We start from the raw sequence: 20,513 nt of genomic DNA on the forward strand, positions 1-20,513 counted from the left end.
CTCGCAAGGCTGCAGGCCCAGATGGCATCCCAGCCGCGCCCTCAAGGCATGCACAGACCAGCTGGCTGGTGTGTTTACGGACATATTCAATCAATCCCTATCCCAGTCTGTTGTTCCCACATGCTTCAAGAGGGCCACCATTGTTCCTGTTCCCAAGAAAGCTAAGGTAACTGAGCTAAACGACTACCGCCCCGTAGCACTCACTTCCGTCATCATGAAGTGCTTTGAGAGACTAGTCAAGGACCATATCACCTCCACCCTACCTGACACCCTAGACCCACTCCAATTTGCTTACCGCCCAAATAGGTCCACAGACGATGCAATCTCAACCACACTGCACACTGCCCTAACCCATCTGGACAAGAGGAATACCTATGTGAGAATGCTGTTCACCCTGGGTCTCGACCCCGCCCTGTGCAACTGGGTACTGGACTTCCTGACGGGCCGCCCCCAGGTGGTGAGGGTAGGCAACAACATCTCCACCCCGCTGATCCTCGACACTGGGGCCCCACAAGGGTGCGTTCTGAGCCCTCTCCTGTACTCCCTGTTCGCCCACGACTGCGTGGCCACGCATGCCTCCAACTCAATCATCAAGTTTGCGGACGACACAACAGTGGTAGGCTTGATTACCAACAACGACGAGACGGCCTACAGGGAGGAGGTGAGGGCCCTCGGAGTGTGGTGTCAGGAAAATAACCTCACACTCAAGGTCAACAAAACTAAGGAGATGAATGTGGACTTCAGGAAACAGCAGAGGGAACACCCCCCTATCCATATCGATGGAACAGTAGTGGAGAGGGTAGTAAGTTTTAAGTTCCTTGGCGTACACATCACAGACAAACTGAATTGGTCCACCCACACAGACAGCATCGTGAAGAAGGTGCAGCAGCGCCTCTTCAACCTCAGGGGGCTGAAGAAATTCGGCTTGTCACCAAAAGCACTCACAAACTTCTACAGATGCACAATCGAGAGCATCCTGTCGGGTTGTATCACCGCCTGGTACGGCAACTGCTCCGCCCACAACCGTAAGGCTCTCCAGAGGGTAGTGAGGTCTGCACAACGCATCACCGGGGGCAAACTACCTGCCCTCCAGGACACCTACACCACCCGATGTCACAGGAAGGCCATAAAGATCATCAAGGACAACAACCACCCGAGCCACTGCCTGTTCACCCAGCTATCATCCAGAAGGCGAGGTCAGTACAGGTGCATCAAAGCTGGGACCGAGAGACTGAAAAACAGCTTCTATCTCAAGGCCATCAGACTGTTAAACAGCCACCACTAACATTGAGTGGCTGCTGCCAACATACGGACTCAACTCCAGCTCACTTTAATAATGGAATTGATGGGAAATGATGTAAAATATATCACTAGCCACTTTAAACAATGCTACCTAATATAATGTTTACATACCCTACATTATCCATCTCATATGTATACGTATATACTGTACACTATATCATCTACTGCATCTTTATGTAATACATGTTTCACTAGCCACTTTAACTATGCCACTTTGTTTACTTACATACTCATCTCATATGTATATACTGCACTCAATACCAACTACTGTATCTTGCCTATGCCGCTCTGTACCATCACTCATTCATATATCTTTATGTACATATTCTTTATCCCCTTACACTTGTGTCTATAAGGTAGTAGTTTTGGAATTGTTAGCTAGATTACTTGTTGGTTATTACTGCATTGTCGGAACTAGAAGCACAAGCATTTCGCTACACTCGCATTAACATCTGCTAACCATGTGTATGTGACAAATAAAATTGGATTTGATTTGATTTGAAAGCAAAAGGGTCTGTCTGTACCTTCATCTTCTGAATTTAGGGCTTATAAAAGTCCTCTGCCTATAGGATAAAATAAACCTTAACATTTTAGAACACATTTCCCTCTTTTCTACAGGGGAATGAAAGGTTGATCCACGAAAATGTTATGATTTGGAGATGAAAGGTTTTCTTGTGACATCAACAGTACTATTGATACAGGTGGACAACCAGCGCGGCAGTCTTTTAGATAGAGAAAGCAAGTATTATTTCTGGACCTGTGTGCTGAATAATTCCAGACAGAGGACTGACAAAATTCTTGAAAAACACTTCCATCACACTTCCTGGAACCATAATTCATTCGGTTTTCTTTTCTTTCCAGAGTTTATACGAATGAACAATCCCTCTGGATGTTGAAATGAAATCCCAGCCCAGTTACAGTGAATTACACTTGGTACATTCAATGAATTTACAGTGTTATTCCTCATTGCATTATGGTTGTTCTATTCACACTGGGGCCTCATTAAACAGAGGCCACTGAACACTTCAGTGATTTTAAATAGTCACATCATATTTCTAGCACTGGCTGTCATAAATGTTAGGTTACACTCTACTTGAGCGATGTGTCATCATACAACCTATAACATTCAGCAATTAAAAATAGATTTAGTTAAAAGACATATTCAATGTGGGGTAGAGTGGGGTAAGTTGAGTAATTTTTTACATCCAGCATCACTCCCTCAAGGGAAATATAGTGTCCTTTCTAACAAAGATTTCTACATATATTTCAGGATGTTGTGCATCCCTCGAAATAATCCAAATGTGTGTGAATATTAGTTTTGAGAACATATCTTGTCCAAAAAAAGAGGTCACTTGGCACAATTCACCCCAGGTATGGTGTAAATTGAGCCATGGGGCAGGGTAAGTTATTAGGCCACCTACAAATCTGTACAGAATAAAATATGGCCATCACCTTTATAAAACAATGCCTGTCTTTATTTCCCCAAAACAAGTCAGCACAACCACAATCACATTTTTGTCTTTTAATAATTTTAAGCATCTTTTAACACAGGCGTAACACCTAACAAACACTTTATTTTTTTACACCTTTAACTCCAGGCCTTTTTGTTATCACATATCCCAAGGATAATGCCTTGCATTACACCATGGAAGAAAACAATTTGTTCGACCATTGGCTCAACTTACCCCAAGCAATCACACAGCCACAATAATGCACTTTCATGCTAGGTTCAGAACCTCATATTGAGACCCCAAATGATGTTTAGAAAAGTCTTAAAATGATCTACTTTGGTTTAGATACAGTATCATGAAACCTCTAACATCATTTGAGTTGGATGAAAATCCATTTTTTAACCCAACTTGCTTACCATTTTTTCTATGTGGTTTCTTCCTTCACAGACTCCATGAAATGATGACCTCTTCCTAAATATTTGGTCAAATGATTCATTCTGTGCATGGTTTCCTAGAAACAAGGGTGGCTCAACTTACCCCTTTCACTCAGCTCACCTCTTTGGCTCAACATAACCCTTTGGCTCAACTTACCCCATTGGCTCAACTTACCCCACTCTCCCCTATCATTATGTGATGGTATATAGCCTATAAAGGTTTGTATCCTACTTTCAAGGTCTCAGCTGAATGTGTTCTTCTCCTGGTCCTGCTGTTGCTGATAAAGGGAGGGGGTCTCCTGTCCTCTCTTTAAAACTCATGGAAGGTTATTGTCTGCCAGAGCCAGCAGCCAACAAGATGAGGGGGGCAAGACCAGCATTATTAACCCCATGGGAATAAAAACGTCTAGAATCGATCTGTGATGGAACTTGTGTGGGAAACAGGCAGAGTGTGGAATGGAACGATTTATAAAGTAACACGCACCCCCAGTGATTTCTACCATAACCTAAAATCCTTGTGAATATCCTAACATATGTTTGTATCCCCCATGAGTGCTCAATGTTCCAAAGATTTATGTGAGTCAATATTCCATTTGAATTACTCACAATGTCTACATGCTTTTGAGCTGAGTTAAAAATTCAATGACTCAAAAAATGCTATGTGTTTGAGGTCATCTCCACAAGGTGTAGGTCCAGTATGCAATATCCAGCACGCAAACAGAGCATACAAAAACTGTGTCTATGGGATGAGAGGACAGTGCTGGTACTGGTACTGATGGGGATGGTGGAGGGAGAGGAGATTTAAAGATGAAAGCTGGTATATTCAACCCTGCTTGGTTCTGTCTTTGGCAGACATCTGGGTCAGAGTGAGTCTTTTGGTGAGGGGATGATTTGGCATGCCTCCTTTGCAGGGATTTAAGGGAGTCAAAACCAAGAGTTTGTTTAGTCTACACACACATACACAGCTTGAGAGCTGGCACTCACCAACTGCTCTCTTATGTATGTTTTTGTTGTTGGAGGGTTGAGGGTCAGTGTGGGGTGGCATACTCCGTGGCATCTCATTCATAGTTTGCTGGGTGCTGCTGTCCTGATTCTAAGATCCTAGATTCTACTAAAATATCATCAACTGGGGCACATGAAGGCTTGAGCACTAAACGTGAGCACTATTTGTTTAACATAACAAGGCGTGGTTTCTGGTGCACTTGTTAACTGACACTTACAAAATGTGTAGCCTAAGACCTGTGCAAGGCCACCAGTATGCACGTATTACAGTTTTGATAGTCATCACTGCATCCTGTATCAAAAGGTTGGCTGGACTTCGCTAATGACCCGTAGATCTTTACATTACTCCCTTTTTGTTTTCAAGGTTAATTTTTATTGCACCGTATTGCTTTAACTGTCAAGTCTACACTCGTTCCGGCGCTCCGCGTCGCCGGTTTACCAACCACCGGTCCTGACAACCCTCATTACGCACACCTGCGCCCCATCACTACCGTGATTACTTCTCCTTTATCTAGCACTCCCTAGCATCACCGTTCAGGCAGTATTGGTTCTGTGTTTATGTCCAGATGAGTCCCTTGTTTTGTATCGCTCTATGTTCTTCATTAAACTCGCCAACTGCACCTGCTTCCTGTTTCCAGGTGTCATTGTTACAGAATACTGCCTCAACAAATGGAAGCAGCAGGGAATCATGGTCGGCACACAGGGATATCTACTTCGTCAACACCACGACCAGCTGGAGTATCTGGGGACGGCTTTGGATGAGGTCCTCCGCGTTCCTCAACATCTCAACATTACCCGTGGGGCGTCACCTCCAACAAGCGGAGGATTCTCTACCACGAGTCGACCCAGCGAACCAGCACCCTAGCTGATCCAGTAGTCCACGCAGATCAGCGATGCCCGTTTGTCCCTCCCGGACAAATATGACAAGACTCAATCCAAATGCCGCGGCTTCCTACAGCGGGGATCCCTCTATTTTGCTCATCAGATGGGAGTCCTCACCACCAAGAGGTCCAAGGTTGCCATGGTTGTTTCCCTGCTGACCGAACACGTGTTGGAGTGAGCTACGGCCGCCTGGGAGAGAGGAGGAGTTGGGTTCCTATGAGGGGTTCATGGCTATGTTCAAACTAGTCTTCAATCATCCACCAGAGGGCAGAGAGGGGAGTGAGCGCCTACTCAAACTACGGCAGGATGGCCAGACCGCTCCTTCAGTGTTCCAGGCATTCGTTAACCAGGTGTTGGTGTGGGATGTGGGATGTGCTCGGATGCCAGGTGTTCGTTTATATAGACGACATCCTGGTCTACTGAGCTACCTGGATTACCTCCTGGCTAACCACTTATATGTCGAAGCGGAGAAGTGCCAATTCCATCAAGAGGCTGTCTCCTTTCTGGGTTACCAGATCAGCCTGCAAGGAGTGATGATGAATGGTAAGAAAGTAGATGCTGCCAGGTCATGGCCAGTCCCAACCAAAATAAAGGGGTTACAATGGTCTTTGGGGTTTGCCAACTTCTACCGCCACTTCATCAAGAACTTTAGCGCTCTCCTCTCACCTCTCTCCTCAAGGGTGGTGCCTGTAAGTTGGGGTGAAGTTCTGCAGCCGGCAAAGCCTTCCGCCTACTGAAGGGACATTTCACCTGCACCCCGTTGCTCAAACATACAGATCCTACGCTGCCCTTTGTGGTGAAGGTGGATGCTTCAGAAGTGGGTGTGGGGAATTTCCTGTCCCAACGACAAGGTAATCCACATAAATTGTTTCCATGTGCATATTACTCAAAGAAACTGTCCCCTGCAGAGAGGAACTATGATGGGGATGGGAGCTCCAGGCGGTGAAGTTGGCATTAGATAAGTGGAGACACTGGCTTGAGGATGCCAAGGACAAATTTCTCATGCTCACTGACCATCGGAACCTGGAGTAAATACAGACAGCGAGGCGGCTGAACCCACGCCAAGCAAGGTGAGCCCTTTTTTCCACTAGATTTGACTTCACTCTGACATATCGCCCAGGTTCAAAGAACACCAAAGCTGATATCCCGTCTCTACGATTCGGGAGAGGTTCCTGCCCTGAGTGCACCCATAATTCTCCTCTCTTGTGTCCTGTCACGACTTCTGCCGAAGTCGCCTTCTCTCCTTGTTCGGGTGGCGTTCAGCGGTCGACGTCACCGGTCTTCTAGCCATCGCCGCTCCACTTGTCATTGTTCCATTTGTTTTATCTTGTTTCCCCACACACCTGGTTTACATACCCTAATCACACTACATATATATCCCCTCTGTTTCCCATATGTCTTTGTGTGGAATTGTTTTGTTACATGTTTCATGTTACGCGCCACATTGTGACTGTTGTCACGCTTTGCACTTTTGCCATTTGGCTGGAGGGTTTTGACTCTGTTGCGTCCGTCTGTTGTTACTTATGCCAATTAAAGTGTGCGCCTGATCACAACTCTCCGCTCTCCTCCACCTGACTTCTTACCAGTAGCGCACAACCTGACAAGCCCCTGTGGTCTGGTACATAGATGTGGACATTCGCCAGGCCCTGGAGAGGGAACCCGCACCCGCTACCTGTCCTCCTGAGGAAATATATGTTCTTACGGAGATAAGGGATCGGCTGCTGACCTGGTCTCACACAGCTGTCATCGCTGGCCATCCAGGTATCACCCGCACTATTCAATCTATCTCCGAAAGGTACTGGTGGCCTACCTTGGCGCAAGACGTCACACGCTATGTCAACTCCTGTTCCGTGTGTGCACAAACTAAATCTCCCCGGCACGCTCCAGTAGGGAAACTCCTTGCTTGCTCCTCCTCAGCGTCTATGGTCTCATCTGTTCATTGATTTTGTCACTGATCTCCCTTCTCATGGTTTCACCACCATTTTGGTGGTTGTGTACAAATTCTCTAAATCCTGACATTTTATCCCTATCTCTCTCAGTCTAACTGGCAGGTGGAAAGGATTAAACAGGAGCTGGGTAGGTTCCTGAGAAGTCACTGCCACGACTGGCAGGAGGAGTGGGCCCAATTCCTTCTCTGGGCGGAGTACGCTCAGAATTTATGGTGTCACTCCTCCATGACTCCCAGCGTCATTGTTACAATAACAACATTCTAGATACATTTCATCTTAATGTTCTGGTGCCGTTCGGGCAGTTTAGAGTATTGATTTGGGAATTATTTGTGGAGGAATGTTAGTTTTTCTGAGTGATTTGTGATGTTTTACATGTGCTTCCCATTATTGAATTTTGTATTGTGTATATTTGTAATGAGCAGGGAACACTTGAAAAAGAGACCTAGATCTCAATATCTTCCCTGGTAAAATCACACACACACACACACACACACACACACACACACACACACACACACACACACACACACACACACACGCACACACACAGAGAGATTGTTGCCACTCGATATTGCAAGTGTGATTAATGGGATGTGGACAGGCATCCCTATGTTCCACTCCATCTAGGTTAGAGTTCAACCCTGCTGCTAATGTAAAACCCACCTGACCCACCACACAAAGGAGGGCACATAATGGACCTGAATACACAACCGAAAACTGAAAAAATAGCTCAGCCATGAGGGATGCAGCAGATCTCCACCTTTTAATGATATGCAGTTACAAGCCAGATGCCTAGAGACTCAGGGCCACGGAAACCCTGCAGCCCCAAATCTCATGTTTTAATTTCTCAGCCTCCAGGATCCCATTAGAGCAGGTCTCTCTCCCTGTGCCACTGCCCACACACATTTTTCCACCAAGGTACACACATACACGCACACCACTCCCTACTCCATTCCTTCACATATTCCAACTGTCAGTGTTTGCCCCTCTGACTGTTTCCCCTGGTCTCTCTCCATGCCCAATCCACAGAATTGCCAGTGGTGGGGGTGTTTTTTCCCACATTCCTGTAAAGATTAGACAGGAACTCATGTTAAATACTGTTGAAGTAATATGGCCACAGGTTCATCTGCCTCACCTAAAGCCCATTCTAGTGGGAAGCTGCTGTAGACCACCAAGTGCTAACAGTCAGTATCTAGATAATGTGTGAAATGCTTGATAATGTATGTGATATCAACAGAGAGGTATATTTTCTGGGTGATTTAAATATTGACTGGCTTTCATCAAGCTGCCCACTCAAGAAATAGCTTCAAACAGTAACCAGTGCCTGAAACATGGTTCAGGTTATCAGTCAACCTACCATGGTAGTTAGAAACAGCACAGGAATGAAATCAACATCATGTATTGTCACATCTGTATTAATGCTGCAGACATCCAGACCCATCGGATGTACTGATCACAATATAGTAGCCATATCTTTGGAAAACCAAAGTTCCAAAGGCTGGGCATAATATACTGTGTAAGAGGTAATAAAATATGTTTTGTAGTGATTCCTATGTTGATGATGTAAATAATACTTGTTGGTCCGTGGTGTGTATTGAGGAGCAAACAGATGTTGCACTTGACATATTTATGGAATTTCTTATCCCAGTTACTAATAAGCTTGCACCCATGAAGAAAATTACTGAAAAAAGTGTTAAATCCCTGTGGCTTGATAAGGAATTGAAACATTTTATAGTTGAGAGGGATGAGGCAAAAGGAAATCTGGCTGCACAACCGATTGGCAAACTGTGAAATCGTGTGACTAAACTGAATAAAAAGAAGAAGAAACTACACTATGAAACAAAGATAAATTACGTAAAGAATGAAAGTAAAACACTTTGGAGCAGCTTCAGTGAAATTTTAGGAAAACAGGCAAAATCAGCTCCATCATTAATCTCACAACCAAATGGTATTGCCAACTGCTTTAATGATTTTTTCATTGGCAAATTTAGGCATGACATGCCAGAAACAAATGCTGACACTACACATCCAAGTATATCTGACCAAATCATGAACGGCAAGAATTGTAATTTTGAATTCCGTAATGTCAGTTTGGAAGAGGTGAAAAAATTATTGTTGTCAATCAACAATGACAAGCCACCGGGGTCTGACAACTTGGGTAGAAAATTACTGAGCATAATAGCGGTCAATATTGGCAATCCTATATAGCAAAAGTAATTTCGCTACCTAAGAATAGTAAAGCCCTCTACTGGCTCAAATACCCAACCAATCGTTCTGTTACCAACCTTTAGAAACTTTTGGGAAAATGGTGTTTCACCAGATACAATGCTATTTTACAATAAACAAATTGCCAAACATTCAGGACGATTATAGAGAAGGATATTCAATAAGCACAGCACTAACACAAATGGCTGATGATTGGCTGAGAGAAATTTATGATAAAAATATTGTGGGGGCTGTTTTGTTGACTTCAGTGTGGCTTTTGACATTACCAATCATAGTCTGCTGCTGGAAAAAAAATTGTGTAATGGTTTTACAACCCCTGCAAAATTGTGGATAAAGAGTTACAGTTGAAGTTACACTTATATCCTTCCTGTTTGGCCCTGTCCGGAGGTGTCATCGGATGGGGCCACAGTGTCTCCTGACCCCTCCTGTCTCAGCCTCCAGTATTTATGCTGCAATAGTTTATGTGTCGGGGGGCTAGGGTCAGTTTGTTATATCTGGAGTACTTCTCCTGTCCTATCCGGTGTCCTGTGTGAATTTAAGTATGCTCTCTCTAATTCTCTCTTTCTTTCTTTCTCTCGGAGGACCTGAGCCCTAGGACCATAGGACCATTGCATTGCCTTTAAAAAATATATTTAATCTTGGGTCAAACGTTTCGGGTAGCCTTCCACAAGCTTCCCACATTAAGAAGGGGGACGTTTGGCCCATTCCTCCTGGCAGAGCTGGTGTAACTGAGTCAGGGTTGTATAGGCCTCCTTGCTCGCACACGCTTTTTCAGTTCTATCCACAAATGTTCTATAGGATTGAGGTCAGGGCTTTGTGCTGGCCACTACAATACCTTGACTTAGTTGTCCCTAAGCCATTTTGCCACAACTTTGGAAGTATGGTTGGGGTCATTGTCCATTTGGAAGACCCATTTGTGACCAAGCTTTAACTTCCTGACTGACGTAGGGCGGCAGGGTAGCATAGTGGTTAGAGTGTTGGACTAGTAACCAGAAGGTTGCATTGTAATGTCTTGAGATGTTGCGTCAATATATCCGCAGAATTTTCCTTCCTCATGATGCTATCTATTTTGTGAAGTGCACCAGTCCCTCCTGCAGCAAAAGCACCCCCACAACAAGATGCTGCCACCCCCGTAATTCACATTTGGGATGGTGTTCTTCGGCTTGCAAGCCTCCCCGTTTTTCCTCCAAACATACCTATGGTCATTATGGCCAAGCAGTTCTATTTTTGTTTCATCAGACGAGAGGACATTTCTCCAAAAATGTGCAGTTGCAAACCGTAGTCTGGCATTTTTATGGCGGTTTTGGAGCAGTGGCTTCTTCCTTGCTGAGCGGCCTTTCAGGTTATGTCGATATAGGACTCGTTTTACTGTGGATAAAGATACTTTTGTACCTGTTTCCTCCAGCATCTTTCACAAGGTCCTTTGCTGTTGTTCTGGGAATGATTTGCACTTTTTGCACCAAAGTACGTTCATCTCTAGGAGACAGAACGAGTCTCCTTTCTGAGCGGTATGATGGTTGCGTGGTCCCATGGTGTTTATACTTGCGTACCATTGTTTGTACAGATGAACATGGTGCCTTCAGGCATTTGGAAATTGCTCCCAAGGATGAACCAGACTTGTGGAGGTCTACAATTGTTTACTGAGGTCTTGGCTGATTAATTTTGATTTTCCCATGATGTCAAGCAAAGAGGCACTGAGTTTGAAGTTAGGCCTTGAAGTACATCCACAGGTACACCTCCAATTGACTCAAATGATGTCAATTAGCCTATCAGAAGCTTCTAAATCCATGACATCATTTTCTGGAATATCCAATGCTGTTTAATGTCATAGTCAATTTAGTGTATGTAAACTTCTGACACACTGGAATTGTGATACAGTGAATTATAAGTGAAATAATCTGTCTGTAAACAATTGTTGGAAAGATTATTTTTGTCATTCACAGAGTAAATGTCCTAACCGACTTGCCTAAGCTATAGTTTGTTAACAATAAATTTGTGGAGTGGTTTAAAAACAAGTTTTAATGACTCCAACCTAAGTGTATGTAAACTTCCGACTTCAACTGTACCTGTCTAACAGGACACAGAGGGTGTTCTTTAATGGAAGCCTCTCCAATGTAATCCAGATAGAATCAGGAATTGCCAGGGCAGCTGTCTAGGCCCCTTAATTTTTTCAATATTTACTAACGACATACCATTAGCTTTGAGTAATGCCAATGTGTCTATTTACACTGAGGAATCAACACTATACATGTCAGCTACCACAGCAACTTAAATTACTGCAAAACTTAACAAAGAGCTGCAGTTAGTTTCAGAATGGGTGGCAAGGAATAAGTTAGTCCTAAATATTTCAAATACAAAAAGCATTGTATTTGGGACAAATAATTCACTAAACCCTAAACCAACTAAATCTTGTAATATATAATGTGAAAATTGAGCAAGTTGAGGTGACTAAACTGCTTGGAGTAACCCTGGATTGTAAACTGTCATGGTCAAAACATATTGATACAACTGTAGCTCAGATGGGGAGAAGTCTGTCCATAATAAAGTGCTACTCTACTTTCCTCACAGCACTATCAACAATGCAGGTCCTGCAGGCTCTAGTTTTGTAGCACCTAGAGTACTGTTCAGTCGTGTGGTCAGGTACCACAAAGAGTGACACAGGAAAATTGCAATTGGCTCAGAACAGGGCAGCACGGCTGGCCCTTGGATGTAGACAGAGAGCAAATATGAATAATATGCAAATCTCTCCTGGCTCAAACTTGACTTGTCCTTGTGAGAGTTATTGAGCTGTTGAAAGCACTGAGCTGTCTGTTCTTATTAAGTATAGACCCTTTAATTCAATTTTACATTTTTAAGGTCAACATTTGCAAAACAACCAGTTTTCATAACTCTGAATATCCTTGTAATTTTTGTCCAAAATGAAAAGGCATGCTGTCATACAAGGTTAGAAGCTACATTTTACGACATATATATGGTTTCCAGATACTCCCATAAATCCCAGCTCATTGGCTGTCTAGCTAGCTTTATTTGACCCAGATTGGTGCTTATTTGACAAAGATACAGTTGTTCAAGTGATGGCCGCCCGAGTCATCGGTGTGCCATGAAGGCGTCGCTCTCTGACCAAATATGGTGTCCTATGGTGTCCTATAGGATATACTACACGCCTAATGAAATAGTGAAGTCTTGTTACATTCTAGGACCTCTGAGGAATAGATTAGATAGGAATGTGATTTGACTCGTTCCATCAATGTTTAGGGTGAGATTTTCCCAGATTCCTTTTCTTAGCTAATTGAACGAGTGTAAATACAAAAGCGATCGTGAGTGCTATATGGACCTTTATAGGACATGAAACAGGATTTTATCTAACAAAACAACACCACATGTTATCTCTGGGACTCTTTAGATGATAAATCAGAGCAAGATTTCAGAAAGTAAGTACACATTTCACCTTCAGAGGGGAATTCATCAAAACTATCGAGTTGAAACAAGTTTTTTGTTGTTAGGAGCTATCCTCAAACAATAGCATGTCCTGTTTTTCGCAGTAATAGCTACTGTAATTTGGACAGTGCAGTTATATTAACAAGAGTTGAAGCTTTCAGATGATATAAGTCACTTCTATGTACCGACATTTGTTGTTACTCTAAAATCTGCAATCTTGATATAACGCACTGCATGATTTACAACTGTCCTGTTGACGGAACGCCGATCCTTAAGAAGTTTTTAAACAACTAGCACACAGCTCAGATACCAATGCATACCCCACAAGACATACCACCAGAGATCTCTTCACAATCCCCAAGTCCAGAACAGACAATGGGAGACGCACAGTACTACATTGAGTCATGACTACATGGAACTCTATTCCACATAACTGATAAACAGATTTTAAAAAACTGTGGAGAGAGAACCTTCCAGAATGACAACCATCACTGCAACACTCTACAAATCAGGCCTGTATGGTAGAGTGGCCAGACGCAAGCCACCCCTCAGTAGAAAGCACAGGACAGCCTGTTTGGAGTTTGCCAAAAGGCACCTAGAGGACTCCCAGACTATGACAAATAAGATTCTCTGGTCTGATGAAACCAAGATTGAACTCTTTGGCCTGAAAGCCAAGCATCACATCTGGAGGAAACCTGGCACCATCACTACGGTGAAGCATGGTGGGGGCAGCATCACGCTGTGGAGATGTTTTTCAGTGGCAGGGACTAGTAGACTAGTCAGGATCGAGGGAAAGATAAACGGAGCAAAGTACAGAGAGATCCTTGATGAAAACCTTCTCCAGAACGCTCAGGACCTCAGACTGGGGTGAAGGCTCACCTTCCAACAGGATAACGACCCTAAGCACATAGCCAAGACAACGCAGGAGTAGCTTCGGGACAAGTCTCAGAATGTCCTTGAGTGGCCCAGCCAGAGCTTGAGTGGCCCTGACAGAGCTTGAGAGAATCTGGAGTGAAGAATGGGAGAAATTCCCCAAATACACGTGTGCCAAGCTTGTAGCGTCATACCCAAGAAGACTCGAGGCTGTAATAGCTGCCAAATCTGCTTCAACAAAATACTGAGTAAAGGGTCTGAATACTTATGTAAATGTGATATTTCCGTTTTTTTTTTTTTTTTACAAATTTGCAAAAATTTTAAAATGAATTGTTTTAGCTTATTATGGGGTATTGTATGTAAGTTGATGGGGGGAGGGGACTATGTAATCCATTTTAGAATAAGGATGTAACATAACAAAATCTCAAAAAAGTCAAGGATACTTTCCGAATGCACTGTATTTCACCCCCCCCCCCCCACTCATTCAAATCCATCCATACACAAACACACACACACACACACACACACACATAAACACACACACACACACACACAAACACACACACACACACATAAACACACACACACACACACACACATAAACACACACACATAAACACACACACACACACACACACATACACACATACACACACACACACTCACCAAGCAATCAGACCCCTCTTCACCCCCTCTCTGTGCTGTGGGAGAATGTGACAGGCAGCAGCCCAGTGGGATTCCTAGGTAGGCTTTCAAAGACTAAATGTGCTGTCATAGTGGATGTCTACTTCCTTTATTAAAGTATTCGACTTCATCCATCTCCGTGTTCTGAAATGGGAGTGTGAAAAATGTGATATATTCAGTATTCACAGCCTTCACAAAGATCTGCTTTGAGGAGGATTGACTTCTAAAAGAATGTAGGAGATAAAATGTTACAGAAAGTAGGTTATCAATAATGTCATTATTTCAGATATAATATTAAATGAAAAACATAAAAAATATTGCCTCCAATATCTAGCAGTCTTCTCTTTTCCACCACAAAGCCCAGGCCAAGGTGATTCCCTCTCCCCCTTATACCCCATATACTGTACCCCTTCTACATTTCTCCTTCCTCTCCCATTGACTGACTGTAGATCACTCTTGTCTGACTGTTGTGCAGTCCATCTATCTGTTAATACTCTGTTGTTCCAGGGACATAGCAGAGCAGTCAGACAGAAGAGTTATATAGCTATCTACATGTTTACCACTTCCAGAGGAATGTCTTGGTACAGTAGACTCTGTGAGGGGCTATTGGCAGGAGACCATGTAGTTTTCTTCTCTGGAAATGGGGAAGATACAGCATAAAAACACTGAACCATTGCACAAGAGCAAAACCATAAGTAAAAACTATGCACAGTGGTAATAAGGCATGAAGTGCTTTGGAATAACAGCATTCATCATCCTCCATTGAGAATAAGTGCATCCAGGTAGAGTACTTAGCTGTAGGCCTGGCCCACAGCCAGTCTGACAAGATGTTGGCAGGGAAATTAAAATGTGTTCTTAGAGGAACACAGAGATCTTTAAGTCTGATTAATTTACCTCATTGGGTCAGATTTCGTTACCTTTTCCCACCATTATTTTAGTTACAGAAAAAAAGAGTGATTATCTACTGAAATATGGGTTTCACTGTCATGTCTGATAATTGAAGGAAGATAATCCTCAATATTTGAACTCCTGACATGTGCAGTATGATTTTTGTGTCTGTAAATTAATTAAGGATTGGACATTTTTTTCCAATTTTCGCCTAAAATGACATACCCAAATCTAACTGCCAGTAGCTCAGGACCTGAAGCAAGGATATGCATATTATTGATACCATTTGAAAGGAAACACTATGAAGTTTGTGGAAATGTGAAATTAATGTAAGAGAATATAACACATTAGATCCGGTAAAAGATAAAAAAATAAAAAATGTTTTCTTTATTTGATTTGTTCCATGATCTTTGAAATGCAAGAGAAAGACAGCAGGGGTTCGAACTGTAGAACCCAGTTCCTACATTTGAATATAAAAATGGATTTTATCAAACAAAACTATGCTACATTTTATCACTGGGATAATTTTATCCCTCATAATGACAAATCAGAGCAAGATTACTGAATGTAAGTATATTATTTACCTTCAGAGGTGAATGTATCAAACCAGTTGCCGTGATAAAACGCTTTCGTTGTTGTGCACTCTCCTCAAACAGTAGTATGCTATTTTTCACTGTAATAGCTACTGCTTTCTGCCCATATAAGACATGTCTATGTCCTGGAAAGTTTGCTGTTAATTACAATGTCATTCTAGTTACATTAACGCACGTTAGCAACAACCGTCCAGGTATAGGGACCCTGATCCCGTAGATCCTTGAGAGGTTAATGAACTCACAACCCCATTGATATGGCTTGAATATCTATTCAACTAAAGACTCTTACCGGTAGCAACTATTACATAACATATGACACAACAAAGAACTTGGGGGCTTGAAAGGAGACTAAAGAGCCATATTGTTTTCCATTTCCCATAACTTGAGAGATAAGGAGAATTAGCCTAGTGTAATTGGAGTAATTCCCAACAGACACTATTTTCATCTATGAGGTCTTGACTAGTTCAGGACCAGTCATTGCAGTCCAGTACTGAGACATCTGGCACCCAGCTGTGGCTTTGAGCAGAGCTTTATGTTTCTGTTGAAGTGTGGGACCGTGACACATCATAACAAGCAACGAAATGTTGAAAGGTTCCTACTGCTGTTTAACATGTGCATTTCCAGTGAAGGGCGAAGAGGACAAGGGGAAGAAGACAGGGGGAAGAGGACAGATGGGGACAGGGGGCATCCAGAAGCAGTGAAAGTACGACTGAGTGTGGAAAGCATAAGAAGGCAACAGACAATCCATTGGGGCAATTCCACGATAACAGAATTATGCTTTGAGATCTATTTTTTTTACTCTAAAATGTATGCCAAACAAAAAACACTGATTTCAAAGCTTAACAAATACAACTCTTTGCACGAGGTCTACTTTTAACAATTTCCACTGAAAAATGGACAAAAGCGAATTTAGTGGAAGAACTGTCCAAGTCCAAACTTCGGTAACTGGATTACAGTAAAATCTCCCTCAGGTTTTTATGTGACCACATTTTCCAAAAACTGTTAAAAATCTGCCCGGAATTAAGATTCAAAAATGTCTGCAGAAAGAATGTGGTGTCAATTATAACATGGCACCTTGAGGTTGAAAAAATATATTTTGGTTATTGAACTACAGTAAGGGAAGTGGATTTTCACCCGGTAACGGAATTACGCATAGAAATAATTATGGATATGAATGTCATTATCCACAAATTTGGACATCACAGCGCAGCAAAAGGAAATCACAGTAGAGTACAGTGCAGTACAATGCAGTGCAGCAGTGTAGAGCAGAGTAAACTTCACTGCATTGCAATAGAGTACAGTCGAGTACAGTACAGTTGTCACGCCTACTCCCTCCCGCCGGAGCTAGATGTTGCCGGTCTACTAACCACCGGTCCTAGAACACAGATTACTCTCCCTTCATATAGCCCAGTGGAATATGCCCAGAACTCACTTCGTCACTCCTCCACAGGGATGACTCCCTTCCAGTGCATCCTGGGATATCAGCCGGTCCTGGCTTCGTGGACTCCGAGCCAGACCGAGGCCCCTGCAGTTGACGAGTGATTCTGGCATGCAGAGAAGGTGTGGAATGCCGCCCACGTGAGGCTCCAGTGTGCCGTCCTGGTGATCGCGTCTGCCTCTCGACCAGGAACTTCAAGGTACTCCGGAGGGTCAATGAGGTAACCTATCATTTAGAATTCCCCACCAACTACCGTATCTCACCCTCCTTTCGTGTATCCCTCCTCAGGCAGGTGGTTCCTGGTCCCCTGGCTGATGCAGTCTCCCTCCGCCTCCCCTGGACATTGAGGGGACCCCTGCCTATGCTGTTAGGTCCCTCCTGGACTCACAACATCGTGGGGTCGGCTCCAATACCTGGTGTATTGGGAGGGGTGTGGTCCTAAGGTGTGTTTTTGGGTCCCGGCGGATATCTTGGACCCCAACCTCATCCGGGATTTCTTATCTCCGCCGTCCAGACCGGCCCGCTCCTCGCACTCGGGGCCGTCCTCCTGGCCGGCGTTGTCTTTCGGCCGAAGCTGCGTGTCGGGGGGATACTGTCACGCCTACTCCTACATCTTCCCTCCAGCTCTCGACATCGCCTATCTTCATTAAGCACACCTGGACTTTTTTTTACTTTCTACGTTTGTTATTATTAAACTCACCACCTGCTTCCTGACTGCCTGCGTTGTCATTACAACAGTAGAGTTCAGTACAGTACAGACGTGTGTTTTGTCTTGTCCCGTGTAAATAATCAGAAATAATGGTTTTCCTCTGGGGTTTTTTGTATATATTTCGTATATATTTTAATCTCTCTTTCCATCTACGGACTGAATATACTCTCCTGCAACCCTTTTGGAACTCTTTTTTTCTAAGAGTGAATCAATCCCCGGATGTAGCTACAGTACATGGAGGATTGAAAATAGCAGAAGCTTTCCAAGGAGGTCTACTGTACTACTGTACTAGATGAAGGTGGCACTGTGTAGATGCAAAGTCTCACACTGCTGACATAAAGTCACAGTGATGTTGAAGCTTCTATCAGATAGTCTATCTATCATTCCAACTGGCACCTCCTCCTCGCTGGACTGGTGTCAGCGGTGTGGTTGGCTGGTCTCACTGTGAAACTGCTTAGAGACACACACTGTCATCACCACTGCTGCTATGGTTCTGAGTGTGGTCCTCCAAGAATAACTGTCGGGCGCACACAAATAAAAGCTATTCCTAAAATGGCTGGAAGTATTTTCCCCCAATTTGCCCTGGATGGCAGGGTAAGCTTCACCATAGCAATCTTTCTTTGCATGCTATCAACAAGTGTCCAAAATAGTGCCAAGAGAAGCATAGCCTTGACATCTCAAAAGCTCCAGACCTTTGCTCACCCTATGGGCGACCACGAAACCTCTAGTATAGTGAGTCAGCCTCCAGGGTATGACACATACTGGGAAAAACAGGGTCTGGGGAGACAGAGTTAAGGTGATGTCCACCAACTTCCCCACCCCCCTCTCGGCAGGTAGTCTAGCAGTTAGAGCATTGGGGCTGGTTTAAATACCCGAATTGACAAGGTGGACAACTCTGTGGATGCGCACTTGAGCAAGACACTTACAACTTTTTGTATTTTTTGCTCAAAGGTACTTTAAGTGTATGTCAACATGAGTCAACAGAGACAGGTTTATCCAAAGGTCATCTGTCTATCTGCCATGGCCTCATGTCAGTGCCCTGAGCAATAGTCTACCACAGCTCCCGAACAAGAGGGGAGAGGAAGTGTACAAAATGTCAGAAGTACATTTTGCTCTGACATCTGGCAGATCATACCCCTGCTTCAGACATCAAACACCCCTGGATACTGGTGGGTGATTACTGTAATACGATATGGTATTGCCATCTTGCCTAGCAGCCTGACAGAGCAGTGTGTGTGTGTGTGTGTGTGTGTGTGTGTGTGTGTGCGCGCGTTTACCCTAAGCCTGTGCAGTCAGATATGAAGTAAACAATTATTGTGAGAAAGAAGAAACCTGGTTTCAGATTTGCTGAGGACAATAAGGACATTCTAAACTGTTTCTTAGTTAACTTGTTAATTCCGCCTCATGAAATAGCATTTTGTAGTTTGGTGTCTGGTGGACTAGGAGTGGATTCAATCCCAAGGAATGGCACTGAGAGATATTCTGCAGCTGTTCACTGAGGAGAAAATAAATCTGCCTCAGGAGAAGAGCTTAGAAACAACTCCGACACAGCTCCTATCTGACCAGGCACCACTGTAATATATCATGGTTGTGGAGGTAAAAGTGCAATTTGTCAATGAATCTGTATACTTTTAGTTCAACCTGAGTGCAGCGATTTGTCTTTAGATGTCTTCTAATGCAATCTCTTGTTGGAGTACATACACAAATCCTTAAACTAACTAGCTCCTGTTCATGTGCTGAAACTCTAGTTCGATTCCAAGAAAATTACTTTAAAATGTTAATAGCTCACCAAATTGGTCACTGTCACTAAATTATCAATATTGGCAGTATAAGCAAATTCATAAAAATTGAATTTCTGCAAAATCCTTGGTTCTCAGAAACAAGTGCAGGTTCCATTATATTTTTTATAAAATACATCACAAGTTGGAGTGAAAGCTATAGTACAACCTCTGAATAGGGTTCATATTTCTAGGTGGAATAGCAGTAGCCTACAAGAGAATGCTGTCATTGTTATGCCACAGTAAGACCACAAACATAGTTTGGTTAACACATCTGGGTAAAAACTGTTAAATGTACTCATGCAAGTAATAAATTATATTGCTGTTACTCACATTCAAGATCCGATGAATCAATCAATGCAACTCCTTTGCGCGCTCTTCATGACCATTCCATATCCATTCGGGTAATAAAATATTTACTAAGTTTTATCTCCAGGAGGTAAGGTACCGGTACACACGTTTAAACTGGCACATTATAATGAATTCACAACTGTGTTGTTTTTGATAGCTCTCAACCATCATAATCTACCACTGGATTGATCGCAAACGTTCAGAGACTATCCATCTCGTCTCTCGCGCTGCAACCGAGTCAGGGAGACTGAAGAGAGGGAGGGACCAAGGGGAAGAAATGAAGTATACTGGACAGCCACAATAATCAGAGCAATACAATGAACATCCCCACCTAGCACAGACGTCAGTTCAACATCTAGTTTTGATTTACATTTGGTTAAATTGTCAACTAACATGAATTCAAGGTGAAACACAAAAAAGATGGTTACAAGTTGGGTGGAAAACCCCTGAAATGCCCTTACATTAGTTACTTTTTGTTAACCCAATCAGATTTCCACATTGATTCAACATCATCA

The 20,513-nt window shown here is 43.3% G+C and overlaps 1 protein-coding gene across 4 annotated transcripts in view; it reads right to left on the bottom strand.

Moving 5' to 3' along the window:
* LOC115113200 (carbohydrate sulfotransferase 15-like) overlaps positions 1-20,247 on the bottom strand; it is a 36,555-nt gene extending 16,308 nt beyond the window's left edge. For 2 of the 4 annotated variants that reach the window (XM_029640572.2, XM_029640571.2), the window contains exon 1: positions 19,981-20,244. The gene's annotated coding sequence lies outside the window, so the exon portion shown is untranslated. Of the gene's footprint in view, positions 1-19,980 lie in introns of all 4 variants that reach the window. The other 2 variants (XM_065012788.1, XM_029640573.2) reach the window with 1 other exon arrangement.
* Between the last annotated feature and the right edge of the window lie 266 nt (positions 20,248-20,513).

The sequence above is a fragment of the Oncorhynchus nerka genome, linkage group LG28 (genome assembly GCF_034236695.1).
Source record: "Oncorhynchus nerka isolate Pitt River linkage group LG28, Oner_Uvic_2.0, whole genome shotgun sequence".
Classification (NCBI taxonomy): domain Eukaryota; kingdom Metazoa; phylum Chordata; class Actinopteri; order Salmoniformes; family Salmonidae; genus Oncorhynchus; species Oncorhynchus nerka.